Genomic DNA, 14,261 nt, shown 5'->3' with positions numbered 1-14,261 from the left:
TAGGATCAATGACCTTGAGGACAGATCAGCAGAATCTACACAATCTCAATAACAGAGAGAATAGACTGAAAAAAAAAAAATTCACAGAGCTTCAGGGACCTGTGGGACAATAACAAAAGATCCCACACTCACAACATCAGAGTCCCAGAAGAAGAGAAAAATAGTAGAGCTGAAAGAGGATTCCACAAAATAATGGCTGAAAAATTGGGAAATTTGGTAAAAGGCATAAACCTACAGATTCAAGAAACTGAGCTTATCCTAAGCAGGATAAACCCAAAGAAATCCATCCAAGACACATCATAATTAAACTTCGGGAAACCAAAGACAAAAAAAAATCGTGAAAGACAAATTACTGATAGATGAACACCAATTCGGATGACAACAGATTTGTCATTGGAAACCCCAGAGGCTAGAGGAAAAGGCATGACATTTGTCCAGTGCTGAAAAACTGATTTGTGAGCCACAAATTCTATAGCCTCAGTGAAAGTATCCTTCAGGAATAAAGGGAAAGTAAAGACATTCTCAGAAATAAAAAAACTAAAAGAATTTGTCACTAACAGACCTACCCTTCAAGCATGGCTAAAGGAAGTTCTTCAAACATTAAGGTAATGACAAAAGAAGGAATCTTAGAGCATCAGGAAGGAAGAAGAAAGGACAGAAGGAGCAGAAATGGGGGTCAATACAACAGGCTTCCTTTTCCTCATGAGTTTTCGAAGTCATGTTTGATGATTGCAACAAAAATTGTGACACTGTTCAACACCCAGGACCAGGATGTTTAAAAGTGGAACCTAAATGGAAGTACAGTTTCCACACTTCACCTCCGGTGGGAAAATGGGCCACGACATCACAGACACGCCCTGAGTGCTCATCGGAAGAAGCTGAGCTGGAGCAATCACATGGCAAGCTGATACCAAATTTGGGGAAAACATGTTGAAATTTGCATTATTCCCACTATATCACTAAGACCCGATGCTCAGTTGAACCATACTTAAAACGTGAGTATTCAAAGGTGAGTGCAGAAAAATCCCTCTTGCTTATCCTTCCTCTGGTTCAACATTAGTCAAACCTGCTAATGCACAAATTTCCTCATCTGATTACAGAGACGGTGCCTTGGATCACGACGGCTGCCTGTGTTTGCTGTCATGATTTTAAGACTATTACATAAAAAGCCATCGTTCTCTAACACACACACCCAAAATGTCTTATTTGGCATTGAACGTGGTCTGTGATTTTCTGCTTTACCTGGAGCATCGCCTCCGTTATTCATTTTATTCCAATAACAGTAGCATTGCTGCCATCTGAAAAGAGAATACACTCTGCTAAACTGGCAACCAAGAAGCAGAGACATAGCAACAAACGAGAGAATGGAAAAGGAGACAAGGGATGCTAACAGAAAACAGGGACCAGACGGGCAGCCCTGAAGATGAGGGTCCTGGCTCCTGACACCCTGGGGAGGAGCAGGGGCAGGGAGGTGACAAGCCCCTGCCCTCCCCTGGGAGCTGGGGACTGGGGTGCTCTCTCTGCATGTGACCTCCCTACTCACCTCCTCAGATTACAGATTGGCCATTTAGGGGTGTTCTTCCTTGAAGAGGCAACATAGGAGGGGACCCTGGTGAGGCTGGCGTGGTCTCAACCCCTCCATTTCTGGTCACCCCGCTTCTGCCAAGGTCCGGGCTTCCGTGTATCCCCTGACGTGGCAGTTTAGGGGGTCCCTGCAGCGTGAGCTACTTCCCCCTAGTAGGACCCACATGCCCCCGACCCCCACCCCCAGGCCTTTACCTGGATCTCTCTGGGCCACCTGTTTCTACATCCTGCCTCTCCCTCAGCAATCCTGGCTTCTGCTGAGTCACGGAGAGTCACTGCCACCCACGGGCCTGGTGTCCCAGTGTGGAGGAGAGAAACTTGACCCAGAGAAGGCCGGGCGCCTTGAGTCATTCTCGAAAGTTTCACCGTCCTGGGTGGTCACATCCAATGGCCCTCGTCAGCTCACGTCCACACTCTGGCTGCCACAGGCAGGAAGAGGGAACGCCTGCCCCTCTCACCTCCCGAGCGGGAGACAGGCCTGGCCTTGCCCCCTTCTTGGGATCAGGCAGCCACAGGAACAGTGCAGCACTACAGATGCCCTGTGACAGCCGCCTGGGTCCCTCTCACCCACGTGCTCTAGGACTTCTGCTGCAATTGAGTTTCTGTGCCGGTGAAGCTCTCAGGGCAAGAGCCTAAACCGTGAGCAATTTACCGTGTTAACGAAGGTGGCCCTGGGAGGCCTTGCCCAGGAGGAGATGGTCCTGCAGGAGTGGGCCCTTCGTGTGGGGAGGCTACCAGGCAATGAGCTTAAGGAATTGGAGGAAGACACTGTTGGGTTTCATGTGCCTCCCTGGATGGTGCTGGAGATGTTGAAAACCGGCCGGGGTCTCAGGGAGCCTGGGCCCCCGGCTGCCTCCCTGGACCGTCCTGGGTGAAATCTGCAAGCGACAGATAGAGTTCTAGGGCCCACCGTGCACCCAACCCTCCACCAGTAGCAGGGTTTTTTTGTTTTTTTGTTTTTGCTTTAAAGCACATTGTCATACTATATGTGACTCTTTTTGTCTCTACTTGCACCTAGAGGTGATGCCACAAATAAAACACTAAAATGGGAGCGTTTCGGAAAAAAAAAAAATAGAATCCAGAATATTCTGAGCCACTTAAACTCCTCTGGAAAAATGGAAAAAACAGTTGTGGAAGTGTCAATACTTCTATTGTATTTAGACAACATCTTTAAATGTCAAGTTTGGATGTGATTGTGAGATGTATATAAACAGAGGCATTATTATCATTCTATCATAATTTACTACTTGACCAAAATAAACTAATAAGATAAATAAATACATATGCTCATCCCCAACTGACTAATATGACCCTGAATAGAAATAAAATATTGGATGAGCTGGAGATGCCAAGTTTAAACTGGATTAGCGACAGAATCTCAGTGTGCTGTTTCGATATAATTAACATGATGATTTAATATGTTTTTAGCTCAGAATCATCGTAAGAGGTTTTTTGTAGTAACGTAGAAATGAACACACACTCATCCAAGCTGCAGAGGAATAAAAGGTTATAATATTTTTGAGTTCTCCTGGCAGAGTGATCCATTCTCATCAATCTCGTGCTCAGCAGGAGAGCCTAAGTATGTTTTTCTCCCCATCATTCATAGTCGTTATTTAATGTGGGGTAACAGCCACAGTCTTCATTAATATATTAACCTATGGCTCAAAAAGGCCTCGCAGTAAACCAGCTAAGGACTCCTCCTGGCAGGTTCATGTCACAGGGCTTGCAGACATTAGCCACTGGAAACACTGACTCAGGGATAAGCCCAAAGTTAATAACCAGTCAAAGTCGGCTGGCTGACAAGCAGAAAGAGGGAGCCAAGAAGCCGACCTCAGGGAACCCACGTGCAAGCTGTTCAAGAGGGACAGGGCACAACCACGTGTAAAACCTTATAGGAACGTTCTGCAGCTTCAAAAAGAATGAGGTGGACCTACCTGTTGCAAAATGGAATGAGTGCTAAATATATGGTTACGTGAAAAAAAATGAAGACGCCACATGGATTAAACTCTTAGTTGCTCAGCATTCTAACACTGAGGGGTTCCCAGAGGAACGGCTGACTCCTGGCCTGCTCACCCTAAAGCTAAACCTACCGAGGCTCCCTGGAAACGCACAGCACGCTTTCCTAATGACACCAGATTTCGGTTCTTTCAAGGAAATCATAGACTCTTGTAGATGTGTAATGAGACAGTAAAGCATGTGTCTGTGGACTCTGCTTCCCGGTTTCCAAATGACTCACAGTGCAAGTCTCTTCACATCGTAAGCCCAGGGGTCGCCCATCCTGCTCACCCTACAGTGAAACCTGGCTCTGATGAGCCTCCACAGGACACACGAGCCATTGCCTATTCCGTAGCTTGAAGGTCAACAAAGAACGACCGGACATAACTGGGAAACCAGAAATACGAAGGAGAAAGAACAAGGGAAACAAGAAAAAGGGAACCAAGAAATCATATGCACCTATGATCCCGTATCGATTTAAAATATACACAGTGTGTCAGAGAAAGACAAATATCACATGATATCACTTGTGTGTGGAATCTAAAAAAAATCATACAAATGAATTTATTTATAAAACAGAAACAGACTCACAGACATAGAAAACAAACTTACAGTTACCAAAGGGGAAAGGGTGGCAGGGAGGGCTAAATTAGGAGTTTGGGATTAACAGATACACCCTACTGTATATAAAACAGATATACAACAAGGACGTAGCACAGGGAACTGTATTCAGTATCTTGTAATAACTTATAATGGAAAAGAATCTGAAAAAAATAGATATATTGTATGTAGGGAGTTCCCTGACAATCCAGTGGTTAGGACGCGGCACTTTCACTGCTGTGGCCCTGGGTTCAAAACCTGGTCAGGGAACTGGGATCCTGCAGGCCATTCGGCACAGTCAAAAAAAAAAAAAAAAGAATATATATATATCCGAATCACTTTGCTGTATACCAGAAAGTAACACAACATTGTAAATCAACTATACTTCAGTTAAAAATATATATATACACAGTGTGTTTGTAAATACACCAACATATGTGTGTTTATACATGTGCATATATATGTGTATCTGGAAAGATATGTACTCAGATTCAAACAGTGCTAATCTCTAGGTGGTGGGACATGCTTTTTTTTTGACTGTTATGTTTTTCAGTTTTCATCTTCCAATTCCATAAGTGTACAATGCTTCTGAAATTACACAAAAAATGTTTTTCAAAATAGAAATAAACTAAAACAGTATATTAAAAACCTAGAGTGATCTGAGATGTTGCAGGAAACAGAACAGAACTTCAAAAAAAGACTCTGAATAGTATCTTAGAGATCCTGGGGAACAAATGCATTCGTAAAACAAGAATAGAATGACATGATAAAGGAAAGAATAGAGGACAAGTAACTTTTAAAAGAATGCTGAAATTGAAAACATGAATAGAAAAGTTGTAAGATGGAGCTGGGGAAAAAGGCAGATGGAAAATATGGGAAGCAATAAAAGACTTAGAACATCAGTCCAAAAAATTTCAACATCTAACCAATAAGAGTCCCAGAAAGAGAGTGTAAAGAATCTGAGAGGTGAATGTTGTTAAAGAGAGATTATCAGAAATTATCAGAATCAAAAGTCTTCAGATGGAGAGTTCTCAGCACAATAAATGAAAAAGAGACCCACATCTCAATATATCACTTCAGAACACACAAAGAGACAAGAATCAGATTGGCATCTGATTTTCCATAAACAACACTAGATGCTAGAAAATAATGAAGCAACATCTTCAAAGTTCCTAGGGAAAAAATTCTGTGTAACCTAAAATTCTGCAGCCCACCAAACCACCAATCAAGTGTGAGGTAGAATACAATCATTTTCAGATATGACATATACAGAGTTTACTTCATGCTCTCTCCTTCCCCTTCTGGGAAGTTACTCAAGAATGTGAATCAGAGAATGGAGAGAAAGTGACAAACAGAGGGACACTCGTCCCCTTGCCCCCTCCCCTTCCAGGAAGCAGCCCTGGAGCTTAATGAGGGGAAACCTTGGGTGACAGCAGTCCGGATCCTACCTAGTGAAAGGACGCAGAAGGAGAATGCTGTACCTTAGGTGTCTTTACAGAGGGTGAATAGGAGGAGCCATGTCAAAGGTTGGGTTTTCCAGAAACAGGAGCTGGGATGGAGTTCGTGTTGGAGATCCACACAGAGGAAAGGGGAGGAAGCAGGGTTGGGCAGCTGTGGCTCAGGCCAGGAGCCTGCAGGGCATCAGAGGAGCCCCCAAAATCCCCTCCCCCAGCCCATCACTAGCCGTGGACCACCCAGGGAAGGGCGTGCCCGTGGTCAGGGAGGCTCTCGGCAGCAGAGGCCGGCCCTGAAGGGGCATCTGGTGCACACGTCTCTTGGTCGGCCCACAGCACAGTCCATGGCAAACCCCTGGAAAGCACAGAGATGAGCTGCAGGTTCTATCAGCCCCCTGCAAAATCTACAGGCAGGACGCTAAGTCATGGTTCTGAAGAGTTTTCTATGGGGGGAGCACAGAGTAAGTTAGTCTAAGTATGCAATTTCCTGAAAACGGGTTAATGAAACTTAAAGGATATAAAAACTAAATTAATTTTTAAGATCTTCATCTCCAATATCCATTGCCTAGGCTAAGTTTTTTTAAAAATAACTTTGCTTTTTTAAGAGCAGTTTAGGCCGACAATAAAACTGAGACGAAGAGATTTCCCATACGGCCACACACTGCCCGCACGCAGCCATAGCCTCCCCTTTGTTGACAGCACTCACCAGAATGGTTCATTTGTTTTACCAAAGGTGAACCTACATTGACACATCAAAATCACCTAGGTCCATGGTTTATCCTAGGGCTCACTCTTGGTGTTGTACACTCAGTGGATTTGGACAAATGTGCAATGACATATATCCATCATTATCATATCATAAAGAGTATTTTCACTGCCCTAAAAATCCTCTGTGCTCTAGCTATTCAGCTTTTCCCAGCCCCTCCCCTCCAAAACCACTGATCTCTTTACTGTCTCCATAGTTGTGCCCTTTCCAGATTGTCATAGAGTCAGAATCATGCAGTGTGTCGCCTTTCCAGACTGGCTTTGACTTAGTGATGTGCCTTAAGGTTCCTCCATGCCTTGTCTTGGCTTCACAGCTCATCTGTTTTTAGCACCGAATGATATTTCACTCTCTGGATACACCACAGGTTATTTATCCTCTCACCTACTGACGGACATACTAGTTGCCTCCAAGTTTTGGCAATTATGAATAAAGCTGCTCTAAGTATTTGCGTGCAGGTTTTGTGTGGGGATATGTTTTCAACTCTTCTGGGTAAATACCAAGGAGCATGCTTGCTGGATTATATGGTAAGAGTATGTCTCATTTTGAAAGACACCGCCCAACTGCCTTGCAAAGTGGCTGCACCGTCTTGCGTTCCCACCAGCAGTGAGGGTCCCGGCTGCTCCGCGTCCTCGCCAGCATTTGGTGTTGTCAGTGCTCTGGATTTGGGCCATTCTCAGAGGTGTGGAGTGGTGTCTCACTGTTGTTTTAATTTGCATTTCCCTGATGACATATGATGTGGAGCATCCTTTCATATATGCTTACTTGCCATCTGTATATCTTCTTTGCTGAGGTATCTATTAAGGTCTTTGGCCAATTGTTTTAGTTGGGTTGTTTTCTTATTGTTGAGTTTTGAGAGTTCTTTGTCTATTTTGGATAATAACCCTTTATCAAATGTGTCTTTTGCAAATATTTTCTTCCAGTCTGTGGCTTATCTCTTAATTCCCTTGATATGGCCTTTTGCAGAGCAGACGTTTTTTAATTTTAATGAAATCCAGCTTAACAATTATTTCTTTCATGGATCGTGTCTTTGGTGTTGTATCTAAAAAGGCATCACCGTACCCAAGATCATCTAGGTTTTCTCCTATGTTATCTTCTAGGGGGTTTGCATTTTACATTTAGGTCTATGATCCATTCTGAGTTAATTAGGTCAGGCTTTTGACAGTATTTATGTGATAGATTGCTCAAAACTATCTCCACTCCTAAGTTTGTTGCAGCATCACTTACAATAGCCAAGATATGGAAACAACCTATGTGTCCATCGACAGATGAATGGATAAAGAAAATGTGATGTATACATACAATCAAATATTATTCAGCCTTAAAAAAGAATATACGTTATATTCTGTTTTATGCTACAACATGGATGAACCAGGAGGGCATCATGCTCAGTGAAGTAAGCCCGTCCCAGAAGGACAGATCCTGCATGATTCCACTTATCTGAGGAATCTAAAGTAATCAAACTCACAGAAGCAGAGGGTAGAATGGTTGTTGCCAGGGGCTGGGGGAGGGGAGACCTGTGGGGTTGTTAATAGGCCTAAAGTTTCAGTTGTGCAGGATAAACAGTTTCCAGAGATCTGCTGTACAACTTAGTGCCTCCAGTTAACAATTCTGTATTTTATTCTTGAAAATTAGTTTTAAGAGTGTAGATCTCATGTTGAGTGTTCTTATGACAAAAAAGGGAGGGCCATGAGGAAGTTAGCAGGTGATTGATAAGTTTATTGACTGTGGTGATGGTATCACAGGTGAAAGCACATGTCCATACTCAACAAAGTGTGTACATCAAATATGTGCATTTTTTATATATAACAGTTGTATCTCAATAAAACCATAAATAAAATTGATCAGGTTACTGTAATACACTTATGCTAGGTTATTTTTTGAAAAGAGATTCCTATGCTTTATATATCAGCATACCAAGTGTTTTTATTTGCACAGCAAGGCTGAGGTTGTATTCTAAACGTCTAAAACCCTGACTTATTTCCCTATCCTCATGAAGGACAGCTTTATCTTCCATGGAATAGGATTATGGAGGCGCCAAAGGCAAACTGCTTTTCAATAGTTTCGACAAGTACTCAGTTACGGCGCCATCATTCTGTTCCTCTGCGTAGAATAAGAGCAATAGGGACAAGCCCAGGGTTAAACCCTATTTCTTATCCCATTTAGGGCTCTGTTAAAGGATATTTTAAGGACATCCTCTACTATCATAAAAGAACTAAGAACTAAAGAATTAGCAAATCAGATGCCAGAGTTAGGCTGACAAGAACGCCTGTTTTGGTGTGGGCGTGATGGTATTTTACTGTTTCTCTTGACAGTACCTGATGGGTAGGTTTAGCTGTGTCCTGAGGCCCCTGGGAACACAGCAGTAGTTCTGCATCATCGACATGAAGGAGGATTTCCTGTTTATTTAATTTTAGAGGCCATGTGACCAGATCAGCTAAGAACTATTCTGAAATCTTTAGATGTAAGGACTGTGTAAAACAGAGCCATCTTAACATAATTAAACATGGAATTTGATGTCAGGAGGCCATTCCTCCCCACTCTGATTTCCTCAGTGACATTATGATAAAGGCAAAAGGTGCATTAAAAGCTTTGGATCTATATTGAGGTCGTAAAATCTCGCCCATAGACAGTTCCTGTCTGGGGATTCATATGCCAGAAATAGATCAATAAATGCTGTGAAAAGTTCTACACTATTTTCAACCAACTGCTCTATAAAGTGTAAGTGAATGCTCGCTAGCTGGGAGTGTTAAATTACGGTAGCTGGGAGTATTAAATTACAATACACTCAAATTAAATAATTTGTTTTCTATTTATTTTCTTGGGAAAATTAATTGAGAAATGAAATGTTAGACTTGTCTCGTTTTCCAGGTAAAGTCCTGAAAATAAGCTCTGGCCGACACCAACCCCAGATAGGTGCCCTTTCCCACCCCACAGCAGATGCTGGATGGAGACTCTTACTCTTGGGCTCTCAGGGTGAGAACCTGATATCGTAAAACTCTAGTGGTGGGACTTCCCTGGTGGCGCAGTGGTTAAGAATCCGCCTGCCGATGCAGGGGACGCGGGTTCGAGCCCTGGTCCGGGAAGATCCCACATGCCGCGGAGCAACTAAGCCCAACCGCCACAACTACTGAGCCTGCGCTCTGGAGCCCGTGAGCCACAACTACTGAAGGCCACGCACTTAGAGCCCGTGCTATACAACAAAAGAAGCCACCACAATGAGAAGCCCGCGCACCTCAACGAAGAGTAGCCCCCGCTCGCCGCAACTAGAGGAAGCCTGTGCGCAGCAACGAAGACCCAACGCAGCCAAAAATAAATAAATAAATTTATTTTTTTAAAAAACTCTAGTGGTGGCACAAAGTTTGCAATCAGAGAAATGCCTTTCTCATGGCAAAAGCCAGCTATTCCCAACTGACCAGAAATAAGACAAAAGAAGCAAATGCATCTTGGTATAGATGCCCACTCTTTGAAAACCTGTATAAATTGCTCTGAACGACAGAACGTGGGCAGGTTTCTGTGGTCTTCAGGAAGGTGGCAGGTGACTGGATCAAAATCAGGCCTAATGAGCGTCGCCAAGGTGAGGGGACCTTCAGAGCCACGCTCCGTCTCTCCAACAGGAAGGATCACTTTCCAGGCAACTGAAAGATTAATCACACATTTCACAAAGGAGACACGAGGTTCGGTAATGTGAGACCTTGATTTACAATGGTCTTCTGATTTACTGCTGTGTCTTTTTCAACCCTGCTATTTAAAACACGCCTCATTTAAAAGCTCATGTTTAGGCAGTGTTTGTTGCTAAAGATTCACTCTATGCTAATAGGAAAATTAGTCTGTCTACACATAGTCCCAGATCTCCCAAACCACGGGTCCAACCTCCAATAAAACTGCTTGCCAGGTGATAGATACTGGTTTCCTTCTGGGTAGTTACTATTTCTTTGTCTTTGTTTTTTTTTTTTCAAATGCAGTTTAAATGTTAGGGAAGCAACATAAGAAAAGATGCTTCATAGCAGTAGTCTTGCTGGGTGAATGCAAATGATAAGTATTTTTAGAGGGGCCCATTTTTCAACAGTACGACACCATTCGTGCAGCTCTTCATCCTTCAGGGAGCACTTGGAAACGCCTCACTGGAGTCATGGGTAGCCTGCCAGGGAGATGCAGCCAGCAATCTCCGCACTGACTCGCCCAAGCTCTGCCACCCCCGCACCAGCAAGGTGAGGGGCGACTGCAATTCTGTGTCTATTGCACACCCTTCCTGCTGCCTCCTGGGATCTCGGGGACACTAAGTGAATTGATGTGTTTCTAAAAGCTTAGACTAGTGCCTGGCTCATAGCAAACACGCCATGAATGTGAGCCATGCTTATTGTGATTGACGTGGGAAAAATTAAAGTTCATTATGTGCTAAATATCATTAGCACAAGAGTTTACTGCAAGACCACGGATGATCTTTTTTTTAAAATTAATTAATTAATTTTATTTTTGGCTGTGTTGGGTCTTCATTTCTGTGCGAGGGCTTTCTCTAGTTGTGGCAAGCGGGGGCTACTCTTCATCGCGGTGCGCGGGCCTCTCACCGTCGTGGCCTCTCTTGTTGCGGAGCACAGGCTCCAGACGCGCAGGCTCAGTAGTCGTGGCTCACGGGCCCAGTAGCTCCGTGGCATGTGGGATCCTCCCAGACCAGGGCTCGAACCCGTGTCCCCTGAATTGGCAGGCAGATTCTCAACCACTGCGCCACCAGGGAAGCCCCACGGATGATTTTTTAAAAGACCTGTTAAAATTCTCCTGAGGAACTAAAAGTGTTGCAGTGTGGATAACTGAAGTAATCAAAATGAGCCCACAATTTCCCACGTGAACCTCGAGATCCAAGTGACTCGACCACGGATTCCCAGCTCTGCTGCTGTGAACATTGAAAACCTCTCCACTCCAATCAACCAAGAAACAGGTGTTTTCTGAAGGCCTTTATGCCAGGCCCTGAGAAATCAGAAAAGTGTGACCCAGGTCCCCTGCCTTGGGGAAGACAAGCAAGGGCTGTCATGCAGGTGCTGGGGAATTCTGAGTGAGGGGGACATCTGGGGACAGGGAAGGAGAGACTCAAGGTCAATTTCAAAACAGAGGTCATATTTGGTTGGGGCTAAATGGGTGAGGCAGTGTCGCCACGAGCACGGGGGAAGGCAGCCCCACTAGGCAGAGGGAAGGACGAACAGGAAGCTGGGGTGTAGCTCTGGTGGCTCCGGGGACAGAGGGAGAAGGAGCCACCTGAAATGTACGGCGGTGCTGTCTGCCCACCACCCCTGCCCCTGCCTCCGGGGATTAATCCATCCTCCGCTCTGGAGCGCATCTCCTGGGGTCCTCATGAAGTCGTCATCCTCACGGTAGTCCATTCTCCTGGGCACACGAGGGCTTCGGGAAACGGAAGGAATGGAATAGGATCCCCACCCTCCTTTTCCCAAAGTGTGTGTGTGTGTGTGCGTGTGTGTGTGTGTAAGAAAGAATTTGGGGCTGAGGGAGGAGGAAACCAAGTTCGGGTTTAGAAAAATTAGGAAGAATACTCTCCCTTGGTTACTTCTGGATCGTTGTTTGATTATTAGCAGCAGGTTTTGTTTCTTTTGACTACTCTGTTAAGTTGGATTCTTCCAGAAGCAGACCCTGAGACGAGGATTTTAGTGCGGGAGGTGTGGTTGAGGACCGACGCCCGAAGCGCCGTGGGGAGGCGGGGAGTTGGGCCAGGACGCGAGCGCCCGGAGGCGGCTGTGGGCAGCTGGACGCGGTGCGCATGCCCAGCGGCCCTCCGAGTCCGCAGGGCCGCGGAAGAAGCCGTGGTGGCCCGAGGGCTACGCCCGGGGTACCCACCCTCCAGCCCTCAGCCCACCTCCACGCCCCGGCAGGACCGGAGAGAAGGCCCCTTGCTCCAGGACGCCCCAGGTACCTGCTGCGTGGAGGACACGGGGAGGAACCGCCAAAAGTGTCTTCTACAACCTTCTTTCTCAAACTTTTTGATATTATCTGGAAATGTGACTTTGAACTTCTCATAGTCGAAAGGAAACTATTTTCATTTAGAAAAAATAAAATATGACTGGTTGGGACTTCCCTGGCGGCCCAGTGGTTAAGACTCCCCCTTCCGGTGCAGGGGGTGCGGGTTCGATCCCTGGTCGGGGAGCTAAGATCCCACGTGCCTGGCGGCCAAAAAACCAAAACATAAAACAGAAGCAATATTGTAGCAGATTCAATAAAAACTTTAAAAATTGTCCACATCAAAAAAAAAAAATCTTAAAAAAAATATGCCTGGTTGCTGTCATATTGCCAGGGTTTCTGAAAGAAGACAGTGTCTGCATTGAGTCTGTGATCTGAGCGATATGAGAGGGCTGGTGCCTGGAGCCAGTGGTGGTACTAAGCAGCATTTATGCAATTGCCAAGAGCCGCATTCAAGGTTTTTTGGGGTTTATTTTCTTTCTTTTTTGTAAGTGTGGGAGGTTTCTTTGCATTCAAGTTTTACTAGTTTGCTCTAATATAAGCAAAATATAGTCTAATCAAGATAAGTATGATAGCCATCTAGACAGACAAAGAGATTTATAAGCACACGTAAAAACAGCAGTCGTCTTCGGTCCCATCTCGCCAGTCACGGCCCACACAATGCGTTAGGCTGGATGGCCTCATGCGAGAATATTCGTGGGAAACAAACCTCATCTAAGGTTGCCCTGCATGGATACAGGACTGCCTGACCATAAAGCCTGCTGTAGAATCAACAAAAACAGAGACAGTAGTAAAGAGTAACGAGAAATCTTGCATAACTAACGAAATAGGCTTAACTTTTGCAGAGAAAGTAAAGGGTGCCTGTGTCGGAAATGTTCCTACCCTCAATTCAAGAGCATTTAGGTAATGTGCACTCCATACAGGAGAAGCATCTCCAGATAATAGAAAAACACAGTGAAAATGGGGAGAAGTATATAGAAAGAACAGGAAGAGCTAATGAAAATTAACGACGCATCTGAACTGCAGCCAGAGGTGGATGTAACTCTATGTTACTCAAATGCATAAGCGCTGACCGACGCAGCCCACGCCAGGGAACAAAGGTTTTGTAAGGACTCTGGTAATCGGGAATGAAATTGATAACCACAGTGAAAGCCACGACATTAATAAAAGAGGGATCAATGACACAGACAAATATATTTACAGATCATTGCCTAACTTGAGGCCTGCAAAGACCCAGATGTATCACTGCCTTCGAATTTATTTATAGATCAGTGTCTTAATGTGATGAATAGTTGGCTTATAAACTAAAAATACTGAAAATCTCAACATGTAACTATGACTTTTTTCCCTTTCCTTTACTGGGCAGAGCTGGCAGTGCAGGTCTGTGACCCAGGGACAGCTCCTTAGTCATCTGTGAGTGGTGTCACACGGTGAGCCTACTCTGCAGCTAACGGAATAAAGCACACACTGCTGCCCAGAGGACAAGCTCGGCTCAGAGGCCCAGTTTCACTGGAGCCCCTCCCATGGGGCATCCGTCTTCCCAGTCCAGTCTGACCCCCTTGCTCCTGCTTACCTGGCCCCTGCCCCTCTTGGCTCGGCTGCACCACTGATAATTAACGTAGCAAAAGGAAAAGACGGAGGATGTGCTGGCTGTGAAAGTTCATTTTGGCCCCAGCAGGATCTGAAGGCGTTTACTCATTCATTCATTCACTCACTCATTTGTTCACTTCCTACTGCGTGAACTAGCCCCTGGGGGATAGAAACACGCTGCAGGAAGTTGAAGAAGAATCTGAGCTGCAAGACGCAGACACAGAGAAGACCACAGAATTCCTCTAAGACGAGGGTTACGTAAGAGCAGTAAGCAGGTAAACTGCTCCAGCAAAGGTGCCCCGTCCAGCAGA

The sequence above is a fragment of the Balaenoptera ricei genome, chromosome 9, assembly GCF_028023285.1.
Source record: "Balaenoptera ricei isolate mBalRic1 chromosome 9, mBalRic1.hap2, whole genome shotgun sequence".
NCBI lineage: Eukaryota > Metazoa > Chordata > Mammalia > Artiodactyla > Balaenopteridae > Balaenoptera > Balaenoptera ricei.
Note: the sequence above shows the minus strand (reverse complement) of the source record.